The sequence below is a fragment of the Haemaphysalis longicornis genome, unplaced genomic scaffold, assembly GCF_048455015.1.
Source record: "Haemaphysalis longicornis isolate Haplotype H1 unplaced genomic scaffold, Haemaphysalis longicornis Haplotype H1 scaffold_14, whole genome shotgun sequence".
NCBI lineage: Eukaryota > Metazoa > Arthropoda > Arachnida > Ixodida > Ixodidae > Haemaphysalis > Haemaphysalis longicornis.
In genome coordinates, this window is record NW_027526245.1 from 51,438,637 (window position 1) to 51,451,865 (window position 13,229).

Below are 13,229 nucleotides of genomic sequence, written 5' to 3' on the forward strand. Positions count from 1 at the left end.
GCGTTGCTCTGCTGAGCACAAGGTCGCTGGTTCAATTCCCGGCCATAGCGGCCGCTTTTCTGATGGAGGCAAAAAGCAAAAATACTCTTGCGTGCAAGATTTCAGTGCACGTTAAAGATCCCCAGGTGGCCAACATTAATCCGGAGCCCTCCACTATGACGCCCCCCATCGTTTTCGTTGCGTCAGTGCATTCAACCTTACAATCCATCAATCGCGTCCACGTACGCCGGTTGCGTGCGTGCCTTAAGTATATGTCAATGTTATGTAATGCTTGCACGGGTTGTGTGTTTCACTTCAAAGAGACGAAATAACGCCTAGTTTTGCCATAATGATGGCATTTCAATTTTATTCCAGGATAAACATCAAACAAACTTATTGCACTTTACAAACGTTGGTATGGAAATAAGCAGAAAATGTCCGTCCGCACTACATGCATTATGATTTTGTTTATGCACCCGACTTAAATTGATAGCAGGAAATATGGTAGACCCTGGAACTTGACGCAGAAAACCGGGCCGCAGGAATGCCGACTCACAAAAGTGCAGTGAACACACCACTCGGAACCCCAGCTGTCCCGGCGTCTGATCAAGTAGACATGGGTTTCTACAGAACATCACCCAAAGTTCACGCCTCCAGTTTTATGGTTGCATTGTTTAGCCAAGTGTCCTAACAGATAAGTAAAAAGAGAAACAAAATATTTCAATGCAATAGAAAGCGACGGCAGTAATGAAAACGCATAGCAGGAAAGATGTGGCAGCAGCGATGTACAGTGCAGCACTACACAGTACTGGGATGTAAAGATTGCTAGCGCACGCAAGCGCGTGAAGTAGTGATCACCACAAGCGTTGTAATACACAGCAGGCAGTAAGAGAGATAAATAAAGCGAATCGTTTGACTCCGAGTGGCACACAATACTATCGCTAAAGCAATACGCTGAGTAGTCATAAAGTACTTGACACCACTTGCCCCCAGCCAAACCTGAGGAGAAATCAAGCGATAACTGTGGCATAACATAAAACTTTAGACCAATTTTTTTTTCACGCATCAGAACGTCCCCTGACAAAACCCCCCGTGCGCGTTTTCATAGTACTATATTTTTGCCTTACCTTGTAGAAATGAGAGGAAAACGGTGCAGTGAAACGCCAGGGGTATGAGATTTGCTGTTGCAACCTTGTACAGCACGTTATTTTCGTGGGTACTGTTGCGAGTTGGCGGGATGGGATCCCACCGCTGCCACCAGTTTTGCGAATCCGGGTTCGGGAAATCCATCTTGGTAACGTGACTGGTAAACGGTGACGTTGATCAGGACACCAAGGTTTGCTGATGAGCGAGAAAAAACTTTATACCCGTATGTAAATGATGAGCACAAGTTTGGATGCTGTGCATCCAAGGAATCGCACAACCAGCTACCGCAACCTCGGGGGCTTGCAACACGGCCTTTTTGTTGAAGCCTATGTATCAAAAGTTCTCCTAGGAATTCCAAACCCCAAATGTCTCGTCTAATCACATACCCACAATCTTACGCACATAGGCTCCACCGTCGCGCGAAGACGTTCGTGTTGCTTGCTCACGTGACCACGAAGGAGCGGATGTGATTGCGCTGCTGGTACGGGAAGACCTTTTTTTAAAATACAAGTTGCGCTTGGGTGATTGACTCACGATGCTCGCCGATTACCAATTTAATAGCCGGCGCCTCCGAAGTCACTTCTTTCTTGTCTGTGCTGGCTGCATTCATCAGAATCGCTCGTGCGGGGAATGGCTCGGGGAGTCGCGTGACCGAACTCGCCTCCCTCATTTCCGCTGTAGTAACCCATAGTTGAAGGGGTGCGGTTGACGCAGGGTTGACTAAACGCTGTATTCAATCCGGAATTGCACGCTGCACGAGCGCATACAAACGAACGCGGTAATAAGCACCGATGTCCGCGCTTGGGCATGCCGGGTCTCTAACCCGGCCATAAAAGTACCCAGAAAACACTTCGCGCCAACCGTTTGCAGCATCCGTTTGCAACAGGACACCGTGCCCATGGTGCATGGTACTAAACTTGTTCACCCGCTATTCAACACATCTCGCACCTCCACGCACAGCAAAAATTATGTTAACACCAAAAGTATAAGGAAAAACGAAAACAAATACCCAACACCAAAACTCGTGAGGGGCGTTTCCTAGCCAACAATTTTTACGCACACCTTTGCGAACACTACAAGGACTGTATAACAGAGCAATGGCTTGTGTCCTTCTTCGGAGGGCTCTACAAAAAGGTTTTTGAGAAGTAAAAAACATTTTATACACTGCTTGTACACTGTGCTTTAATAAAGGTGGTTCAAAAATAAATCACGTTCGTAAAATGTAAATATTGTGGTATTGTTCAATAAAACCTGTTTTTAGTGTTTGTTCTCTACACATCTAGTCCCATAACTGGCCGTGTCTATGTCGCCATCAATGGGTTCTGAGCCGCTTTTCGGTCGAAGCTTCGCGACCTATTGGAATAGACCTTAGAAGGTGTCTTGACAAGCAGACAGCCAAAGGTGATTGATTTTTCCTGGCGTCACTTTATCTGAGCGTGAGTCAAACGCGAAGAAGCGAGCAATAGCGGCATGTGTGCTGTACTGGTTGGCGGCGCCCGCGCACACGGTCTGAACAGGCGCCGCGCAACGAGACAGCGCAGTGATTAGTTTAGGCCACCGCTTCCATGGTTCATATACTTTAGCTCAGGACATTACATCTTTGGTAAGCAAAATTCACTCCATTACACAGCACTTCCACCACAAGTGTATGTTTCATATTACAGAATATCATTTCGTGATATATGCTGTCGAAGGCTTTTTTAAAGTCGACCTGCATCCTCGCAAAGTGGCGCACATTAAAGTACATCATCGCAGTACACTCCGACCCACATGGATATTGGTGACAATATTTCGTCACCGAACGACACACTTCTGTCGTCGTCACTGTTTCTAACGTTTTCGATAAAATTTTTATCCGTACTTTACAACCAACATTCGCTAACGTGATCGGGCGGTAGTCATTACCTGACTGCAGTTTAACTGGATAATCACAATTACGTTATAGAACTATGTGTTCGGAAAAATGACTCCGGGAAAATATCTTTCTAATACGCTTCTCTGAAATATTTTCAGGTTAATAGGTGAAACTCCATGAATACACGCCTTGTAAACCTCGGAATTAATTCTATACGGTCCTTCCCTTACAGCCACCTGCAATTCGTCAATTTCTTTTTTCACTTCACTAAGTGTAAGCCGTCGTTCTCAACTTTCCCCGAACGGGGCACCTTGAGGATTCTTTGTGACGGTGTTGGCAACACTGTGGACCCCCAGCCACCATACTCACCCTGTAATACAACGTGATAACGAGTTTTACAGTGACGGGCAGGAACTAAAACGGCTGCCATCGGAGCCGTGGTCAAGCTCCGGTGGATGGTCTCCCTGGCTGTTTACCATGTGGGCAGCTCTGGGACCTCTCTCACTATCAGGGTTAGGTTAGCGGAAAAAGCACCCCCTCTCAAGGATTTTGTAGATGCCGTACGGAAAACTCAAAACCTCCGAAAAAACCTGACCGGCCTATAAAAAGGGGCTGCACCGAAGTGTCTTTTTCACTCCTTTCTACAATCACCTTTACTAAGCCTGACAGCTACTCTTTCGTCCTGGGGAATACGTCTGTCACTCAAATAGACTTGTCCTTTTAATGACCATATTTCTGATTTCCAAGCTTCTTGAAGATATCATAGGTGACACATATAAAGCTGACAAGCTCAAGACTGGAAAACTTCTCGTTAAGGTAAACCGTAATCAGAAAGCCCCAAGCCTCCTGAAACAGACCCGCTTCGTCTAACTGGATATGAATGTCACCCCCCCTGGAGCCTGAAGAGCTTCATCGGGGTGATTTCTAAGCCAGCTTTTTGACTGAAATCAAAGCCCATCCACTTGAAGGCTTGAAGGAACAAAGTGATACGCCTGTTAGGCGTGTCACAATCCGCCGACGTGATCAGGAGATACCTACATAGCACCTCATCATAACGTTCAACCGCTATGAAGTCCCTGAATCAATTAACGCAGGTTTATTAAATCTACATCCCGACAGTACATATCCAGCCCACGCTGTTGTTTTCAGGGTGCCCGCTTCGAGTACGACACGAACTCTTGTCGCGGTACATAAGCCTGCACGAAATGTGCCGCAAATTATCACCCGGCTGACAACAGCTACTCTCAGAACTTCACTTGTGCTAACTGCCATGAACCCCACGTGGCATACTCACAGACGTGCGAAAACGTCTAACTTCAAATAAAGATTACCCATAAAAGTGACGGAAAAAACCATCTTCCCAGAGGCGCAAAGCAGGTGCGCCTCAACCCTGGGGAGTCGCGCCGATGCAGATAACCGGGAGGCAGAGCGGCGTCCGGTTTCACGGCAACCCAGTTCTGCGAGTCTGACTTTGTTCTTCCCCGTGCGCCCCCCTTCATGGGTTGCCTAAAGCAGCCGAACCTGTAAGCGCGCCGCCTGCCCAAGAGGTAGCGGTGTCGATGGCAACCAGCACCAATGAGGCCATTGCACCTTCTCTCATCTCTGCCTCTTACCCCCGTATTCCGACTTCCTCCTCCACTCAAAGTGCTTCCTCCACTCCGTGGAATGGAGGACAAGGCAACACCTTCACTCGAGGTCTCCACGCATTTCATAAACGTGGTGATGCCGACCCTCCGAGGAAATCCTTCGTTTGGAGGGACCCTCGGGATTGCAGTTCCGGAGGAGCGGCGGAAGGCCTCTGGGGGAGAGGTTTTTTCTAATTTTTCATTTCGAACATAAAAGTACGCCAAAGAACTATAACTTTTTAATGTTTTTATTTCCTGTTAAGTAATTATACAGGTATTTTAAGAAAGATTAATTTCTATGATTGAGAGGAGCACGAAAATAACATGAACCAGGTTGACACAACTAGAAATAATTGTTTTCTGGTCTGGCCACACTGCACAAACACTTCGGTGGCAGACGATAAACAAGTTTCGTTTTTGTGTAAGCTGCTCCACGTCTCCACGTATTCCGTCGTGTCTCCCGTTATTTCTGATCCTATTGATTGCTATAAGTTTCAGGTCCCCCCCTCCTGATGACAGCCAAGATAACGATATGTCAGCGGAAGGGCTGGAGGTGTAGGGCGGTTTGCTTTCATTTGTGACGAGCGCATATCAACGGCCGGAATTGCCGACACAGTGAGCGCTTAATTATTTGTTCTTTGCTGTTCACGCCACTATCGGCAGTTCAAAGCCAACATAATGTTCAAATTATAAAGAAGTGCGTGTGTAATTTTACAGGCACCACGGTGAACCCGATAGAAATGTCCCCCTTTGACAGCACGCAAGCGCGAGGTAGCAGGCGAGCACAAAGCGACGGACATTTGGAGAGGGGCGGAGCCTCGCAGCGCAGGCGGCTCGAAGAAAAAATAAAAAAGAAAATGGGGCTTAGGAGCAGACGACACGCTTGCTCACTTCCCTACGGCGATCGTCTGCTTCATACGCACTGTAAGGATATTACGGTCGCCGTGTCACAGGTTAGTGTGACACCTTCATTACAGAGCGATGACTTTCGGTACATGACAGCGACAACCTTGTCATTGCGAGGATAAAGACAAGTCCCCACAGATATCTCGGAGCTCACCCGCCGTCACAGAAAACATCAAGACGCTCCGAATTACGAGTTAGAAACAACGCCTGACGACGCGGCTTGTCGGCGACGACACGTTGACTAAATTGTAATTGAAATGTCTCGGCGCCAAAACATCGCAACGTAACCAGCAGCCGGAACGCAGGGAGCAGTGGGTGGCCGCGGTTGCTGGCGTTTGGCTTCAAGGGTAGCCACCTCGGCAGCTCCAGCAGTGACCGGTTTGGTAAAGCGGCACTGCGACACAAATTCGCCCTTGCTGAAGTGCTCAAGCGTATTCAGCCAGTACCTTATGCGCTGACATGGCAAATTCACGGGGCGGAAATCCCCTAAACCTCCATTAAATGCCTCGTCAATGCGGGATACATGTTCCGCGAAAGAAGCGAGTTAGCACAGCAGGCTCGAACCGAGAGGAGCGTAGGCGGCCATCTTGAAAATAGTACTGGAGGGCTGCTTCAAGGTACCACAGACGACACCTTGGAGTGGCTCCTGCAAATCGTGAGCGGCTCCTCCGTTGGAGGAGACACTCGAGTGGAGGTTAGTTTATGAAACCGAAACCCGCTTTCAAGGGTCTTCTCGAGTGGAGGCTCGAGTGGAGGAGGGACTCAGAATACAGGGATTAGGCTCCCAATACACCTGAAGGTGCTGAGAGGATTGACATGGAGGGACCTTCAGCGATTACCCCCGCCGCCACATTCGCACACCCCACCCCCTCGTCAGTGGCATTCCAGCAATAACCCACGCGAAAGGGTGCAAAGTCCAGGAGGGCCGGTCCGCTGGGCACCCTCATGACTTCGGATGACGATATGGACGTCAAGACTTTCCTGCTTAAATCGAAACCAAAATGAACGGGCTTTGGCGTCAAAATTAATATAGAAGATGAGAAACCCGCTCCAAGAGTTGCAGCCCGGAAATACGATGCATAAACATGCACATATTCCAACTTCTCATAAATTAATTAACGCGAAGAGAAAATATCATGCAAAGCAACTGCAAAGGACTTCAAAAGCTTGATGTTGTCTATGTATTTTTGAATCCCAATCAGCCTAGTGTGATGTGTCATCATGAAAATTATTTAAACTCCAAACCCAAAAATTTCGTGAATCGCTACATTGTATTTAGGAAGAAGAGCCATGGTGGAGGCACATCTTCAGGTGGTGCGGCATCATTGCCCAAAAATTCATGGCGTGTCACACTAACCAATACGTACAACACTTGAGGCTTTTGGTATTCGTGAAATAATATTTATTAGGTTAATTACGTTATGCCCTCTCTACATCTCTCCATAATTCCACCTAACCAGTTCCAACTTTGAGGCGCTGGTTGACCAACTTTCAGAACCCTTATTCTTACAGGTGACTAGAATGCACATACTTGTTCTTTGGGCGGTTTGCGCGCGATTGCGCGGGTCACCGTATTTAAAATTCTCAACATTCTCGGAACATGTCATTTTACAAGAAACAGCCTACATACCTAAATATAAGAAGCAACACTTTTTCACGCCGTAACTTCGTTATTGGTTCCTCCGTTCTCTATCCATCTCTTGAGTGGGATGTAGGGACTAACCCATACGGTAGTGACCATTTTCCTACGTTACGAACATAGATAGGCTATAGCTAAACAGTCCATCTTCCCATAACAGGTTTAATGAATAAAAATCAAGCCGGAATACACTTACCGTGACATCCAAACTACGCCACAAATCTATAACACATCTACACGTAGAGCAGGCAACCTAGCTCGTCACGGCGTGCATCCTCGACCCCACACATAAGCCCTTTCCCCAGGTCTCCGGTGCCCCGCGCAAGCCAAGGAGACCCTGGTAAAAAAAATACTGCACGCGTACGCGAGAGGCACAGAACGAGGCGTGGGTTGTCTTTCGCCGTTAATCCACGTCCCAAACATTGTATTTTACAGACGGGCAAAACCACTCGGGATACCCATGCGCCTTGAGGAGGAAAGGCAGTGTTAGCGCGCCTTCCACACATCGCTAAACTCATACACCGAATCTCACAATGTTTGGACACGTATACAAAATAATTTAGTGCCCTTACAGTCTCTGTGGAAGGATGATCTGCAAAGCAGGACGTCTTCCATGCAGAGCACGAAACAAAAAACATTTGTTTGCAATTTCCTTCAGAGCATACTTCGTAACCAATTACCGGAATGAAATTTGGAAAATGCCCGAGCTTTATCCTATCGGACAAACGTACAGCTGCATCTTTTCCTCCTGCGTTGTAGGTATCTTACTCTTTGTGTAACACTCCAACGCAATCTACTCTACCACAGATAACACCTCACCTGTCACATTGCGCTGTTTGACGGCCACGTTGAGCTTCACGCCAACACTCAGCCTCACGCCTCACGCTGCACATTTCTTATGATAAAGATGAACTCACTCGGAATAACACTGCTCCAGCCAATTATTATATTTATGTAAATGATGTGCGGATATTCTTCAAATCCTGTATTCAGTCATTCTGTGAACATCAAGTGCTGGTTGGCGTTAATCAGTAACATCAGTAATGTTATGAAGCCGATAACTATGCATGTGCGCCCACCCCTACCGCCCTTCTCTCCCAACCCGTGAACACATGAACCGGCAACCGTTCAGGCACGGGTGCTCAGAAGTGAAACGTACTGTAGAACAAGTCGCTCTGCAAGCTCTTTTAGCTGAACAAGTGATATTGGCCCAAGTCGGCGTTCCAAACGGGCCCGTTGCTCTTCGCAGCTACTCGACCAGCTGGAACTGAGGCCGCAACGCCGCCGACAGCGGCGTTCCGTGGTTTTCGCGCCAATTTACGTTTCTGTTCGGTCTGATGCTTCTCACGTTTGCGCTATACTTCCTACAAGGGAGCGACATGCGTCCATGCCATAGTGAGTTACCTCAAGCGCTTCGACCTGTATACTAGTGGTCACACACCGCGGTGTCCCTTTCGCTGCCCAGTCATAGGCGTCTCATTGCCTGTGCAACACACTAACGCAGGCCCTAACCACTCGATTTTGGAGGACAGCTTCCTGGGCGCATTGAGCCATTAAACAATCACGTGTAAACCTCCTACCACCACAACGGGTACGTCATCGGTCGCGGCATTAAGCCCTGCTGTGCGTGCTTGCCCCTCCTTTACCACCAACCTATGCACGCCTAAACCAGCAAAGGCAGCTAAGCGCCTAATTAAGCGTGAAATAAAGTGGCGAACGGTTAGAGAGATTTATATGCGACCAGGCTAAGATGTATTATTATTATTCTGCAAGAACTATGAACATGTGGTAAACGAGGGCCGCCGACGCTACAATGCTGCTCGGAATGGCTTTCCAGCTCAGGAAGAATAATGTGCTCCCGCCGGTGTTCCAACGGGGCAAGTTGCTTTTAACCGGCAGGGCCGCCCAACTAGCGGGCGAGGTGTAATTTGAAGTTAGGTGCGCCAGCGGCCGCGGTTACATTCTCGGCTGCTGGCCGCGGAGCTTTTGGGCGTCCCATTCGCGCTGGTGTTGATTCATCGCAGTAATTTGATGATGGCTCTATGACCGCTGTCAGCCAACTGCGCAGCTTATGAAAGAGACATCAGTGGTGGCGACTCTAATAATCTTTGCGAAAACCATTGTAAAAGAGGCTCCTCCGTGCCGCTCCGGGTCTTGCGCTGCCTCTCCCACGTCTTCCTCTTTCTTTTCAGACGCATACATGCGTTCGGGGGATTGGCCTTGCGGTCTCCGGTTCCTTCATCTCCCAGTTGTTTGTACTTGAACTTTCCCTGGTATCATCACACATGCTAAGTAACTAAGGGGACGAATTGCAAAATATGATTACTGCACAAAAAAGGCAGTCTAGATTCGTGGCCTGAAAATAATTATGCAGACAAGGAAGGTAATGCTCAATAGCCAAAGTTAAGTTGGCCAGTGAGATAAAGCACTTTTCGCAGATATATGAGCAAATTAAGATGGTCGAGCTCCGCCCCACCACCGCCGGTGGCTTAGCCTGTTTTTTTTTTTGTCTTTGCGGGATAACATAGGAGTCACGAGCTGCCAAAGCTGCCGTGTAGTTCGCACTTGGCACCCGATCTTCAATAGCTTTAAGGTAGGACGAAACCACGGCGAACACCACCATCATGGTAAACCTCGAGCACAAATTTGCGCAGGCCGTCTAGTAGCCATTGATCCAGCCACAGCGGCAAAGCTCCTACTTCTGTTTCTGCCCCGGGGTATGCGGTGAACTTACATCAAATGGTCGACGGAAGCCCGAACGTTAGTGCCTCTGCGTTACCTTGAATTTTGGAAATTCGGGCTTGAAACGTGGAAATTCGGACTCCACCTCGAAATGTTCCTGTGATGCCCAAGAGTCACCTGTTACAATAAACAAGTACGTCGAATCGAGAACATGGCGCTCCTCTGGAAAATGTCTTTTAAAACAGACGTGTGGAAACAGACCTTAAATTTTTTGCATTCGTAACACTAATCCCTCTACCACACGTGCAGTGCAACAATTGTAAAAGATTATTTGCCTGCGCTAAAGCAAAAATTCAATTCTATTCAAGCCTATTCAATCCGGAAGAAATTGCTTTGAATCGGAAATGGGTGCGCCTCATGGGGGCGCCAACAACTTTGTAGCGGAGCCCGACTGTTGTGCCATAAAATAGGGATTTCTACGAAGAAACCCAGCGTTACAACTACCGTCCAGAAACTATATTGGTGCGCTAAAGAGTTCAGGCATTTCGACGTCATTGGGGACACTGTGTTCAACAGCCTAGGTGACGAACTCGTGTGAACATGGCATGGGACAGTACCAGCAAAGTATTTCTTTCTACACACTAAAACATTTTGGCATGGCCGCTGAAGTGGATGGTGCACTCAAAGGAATAATGGAGCCATAGATACACCAGGCAAAAAGCGTTTTTCTTCCACGGTAGACATTTGCCGGGGCTAAAAAGCGGCGACGTACACTAGTGTCATTGCTTGCTGCGCTAACCAGAAGTGGTAGCTGGTGAAGGTCGAGTTTTTTTACCTACCACTTTGCCGGGAATACGGCAAGAGATAACATCAGTAATGAGACCGCCGGAAGTGATCATAGCTATGGAATGAGGCCATTTCGGAAAAGTAGTGTTCCTAACTGACCAGAGGGAAACATTATAATGCAGTGTGCACTTTCTTCAGAATGCCTTTACTGCCCACACTCTGAACACATTCCTCCGGCGTGCATATGACCCCATGTAACTCACTTAGCGGCTTCAAGCCTTATGCAAGCAACCTAAGATTGTAAAAACAACGTTGTGACAGTTCCTAGAGCACGGTGGACTCTACAAGTAACTCCCATATACCGTGTCCCAAAAAGAATTCACCAGATGGGTTTGAGGGCTACTAATAATAAGGCCCTTAGTAGTGCAGTATGACGACACTGCTTCTCTTCTCGAAACCAGGGACAATTCTTTAATAGAGGGCGTTGACGGTGTCGCACTCAAGGATGTCGTCGATTTCTTGGTACCCTTCATGGTTTCCCAAAACATGCTTGAACAAGTGAAGCGGCCCCAACTGCGGCTGGTAGTACTCCACTAACCGAGACTCAAAGGACATCTAATTCTTGCTCCTGTTGACGCAGCAGTGGCCACCAGGTAGAGACGAGAAAAACACAGTTATTGGATAGCACCCTACATTTTAAATAATTGCACTACATCACCCTATTTTTGCCACCATCTCTCAGGCCCCTCCGAGACCTCACTGAAGGAGTAAGAAGTTCATTTCACATCACATTAACGCAGAAAATGGTAACCGTGGCCCTGGTGCCACCACTAGCAAACTTTGATCGTGAGAGAACAACCAGGGTCCAGCCAGCGAAGCGAGTTTCTTTCGAGAAATCGTATAACGACGACGAAATGGTGGCTGATGTGGCTGAGCTGCATGGATACCTACAGTCACGAGGCTCCTGTGAAAGTGCTGGACTTGGCGCGCTACAACGGTCTAACTGTCACAGTAAGATGTTCCAACGTCGTGCTTTGCTCGCAGAAGACGTGTTGTGCTTTGCTTCAACAAGCGAATACAGTAAAAAGAACTTCACCGCTGCTGGCTACGTCATAAATCAAAGCAGCACACCTTTAAAACCCGATTCACTGGACAACCTTGTAATCCTCCACATTAACACATAGTCATTTTTCCCTACTGGTTTGTATAGCTTTTTAAAGGGAATACCAGTGGTAAAGGCGCTGGACAAAGAGAGAAGACACGCACGGACAGGCTTTGGAATTTCAACTGTTTTGTAGAAACGAAGCTCAATTAATCTAATATTTTTTTTCTGTCCTAGTGGATGTGCAGCTTTGTTCTCATCAGCTGGGATACAGAAAGGAAATGTGAAACAGATAAGAAACTCACGTTTTGTACTCACTGTTGCGCTGAGCTAAGAATGGCTATTTTTTTTTTTTCTGATTACCACCGATGGTTCCATAAAGCGATTTTTCTACATTTTTTTATTGTTGGATATTGATAATCACTCACTCTTGCTTGGTCACTCGATGCCCCACTCTTGAGACGCTGTTCAGATTCGTGGTGCAACAGTATTCACGTACAGTCATAGAGAATTGAAATAAGAACCGCGGAACACGTCTAGGTAAGCTTGTATACCTGCATGTAAGCGATCATTGTGTCACTTGCGTCAATGTGTCCCCTGATGCTTGTTAGGCCAAATTGTCAATCCAAAAAACAACAGAAAAAGCCCCTGAGGCGGCAATGCCAACGCTTTCTAGATGCGCGAGAAGGAAACGCCGCGCGGCGTATTGTTTACTGTGGGCAGAACGAGCGCGACTTGGTGGGCAGTTCACGTGCACAAACAATGCTTGCATTTTTTTAAAGCCACGCTTTTAACCTCTACCCCCCAATGGTTCTTTCGCGACCGTTGGTATCTACAGAAAACTCCGGGGAACGTAACAAATACAAGAATTTACTGGCACCGCCAGGAATCGAACGTGAAACTGACAGAGTAAGAAAGCCGGAGCCCGTTGTCTTACCGATGTAGCTATGAGCGCATTTTTATTACCTTCATTGTTACAAAGAAACATGCGTCAACGCCGGATTAAAAACCGCCGCCCATGCTTTGGTTGGCTGAAAGATTTAAAATAAACATCAAATGTTGACAGCTCTTCCAATACACATAACCATTCCAGTTCAGGTTCTAGCAAACGATACACTTCAAGTAGGCTGGTTACACTTTGTGAGAAATACTTGCTTACCGTCATAGCATTCACATCACAGGGGCGTACGGCAATACAGGAGCGCCAAATTGCGTGCAACCCTAGGATCATTATCATGTCGTACGGCACTTCAACATTTTTCACTTCCAAGAAACGTATCCCCTCCGGCGTTACAGGAAGATCTTTTTTTAGCGTTCTCTGTAGAACATCCCAGAAAAAGATGGCGTCCCATCACGATGTAAAGACGTGTTCAATGCTTTCGGGATTTTTGCACAGTGTGCACGTTGAGAACCAGCCAAGAAAAAGACTTTTTTCCTCCATCCATGTGCCAACGGAAAGTGTACCGGTGTGCAGCTAAAAGAAGAATGTTTTTGCTGAGGTGGGGACTA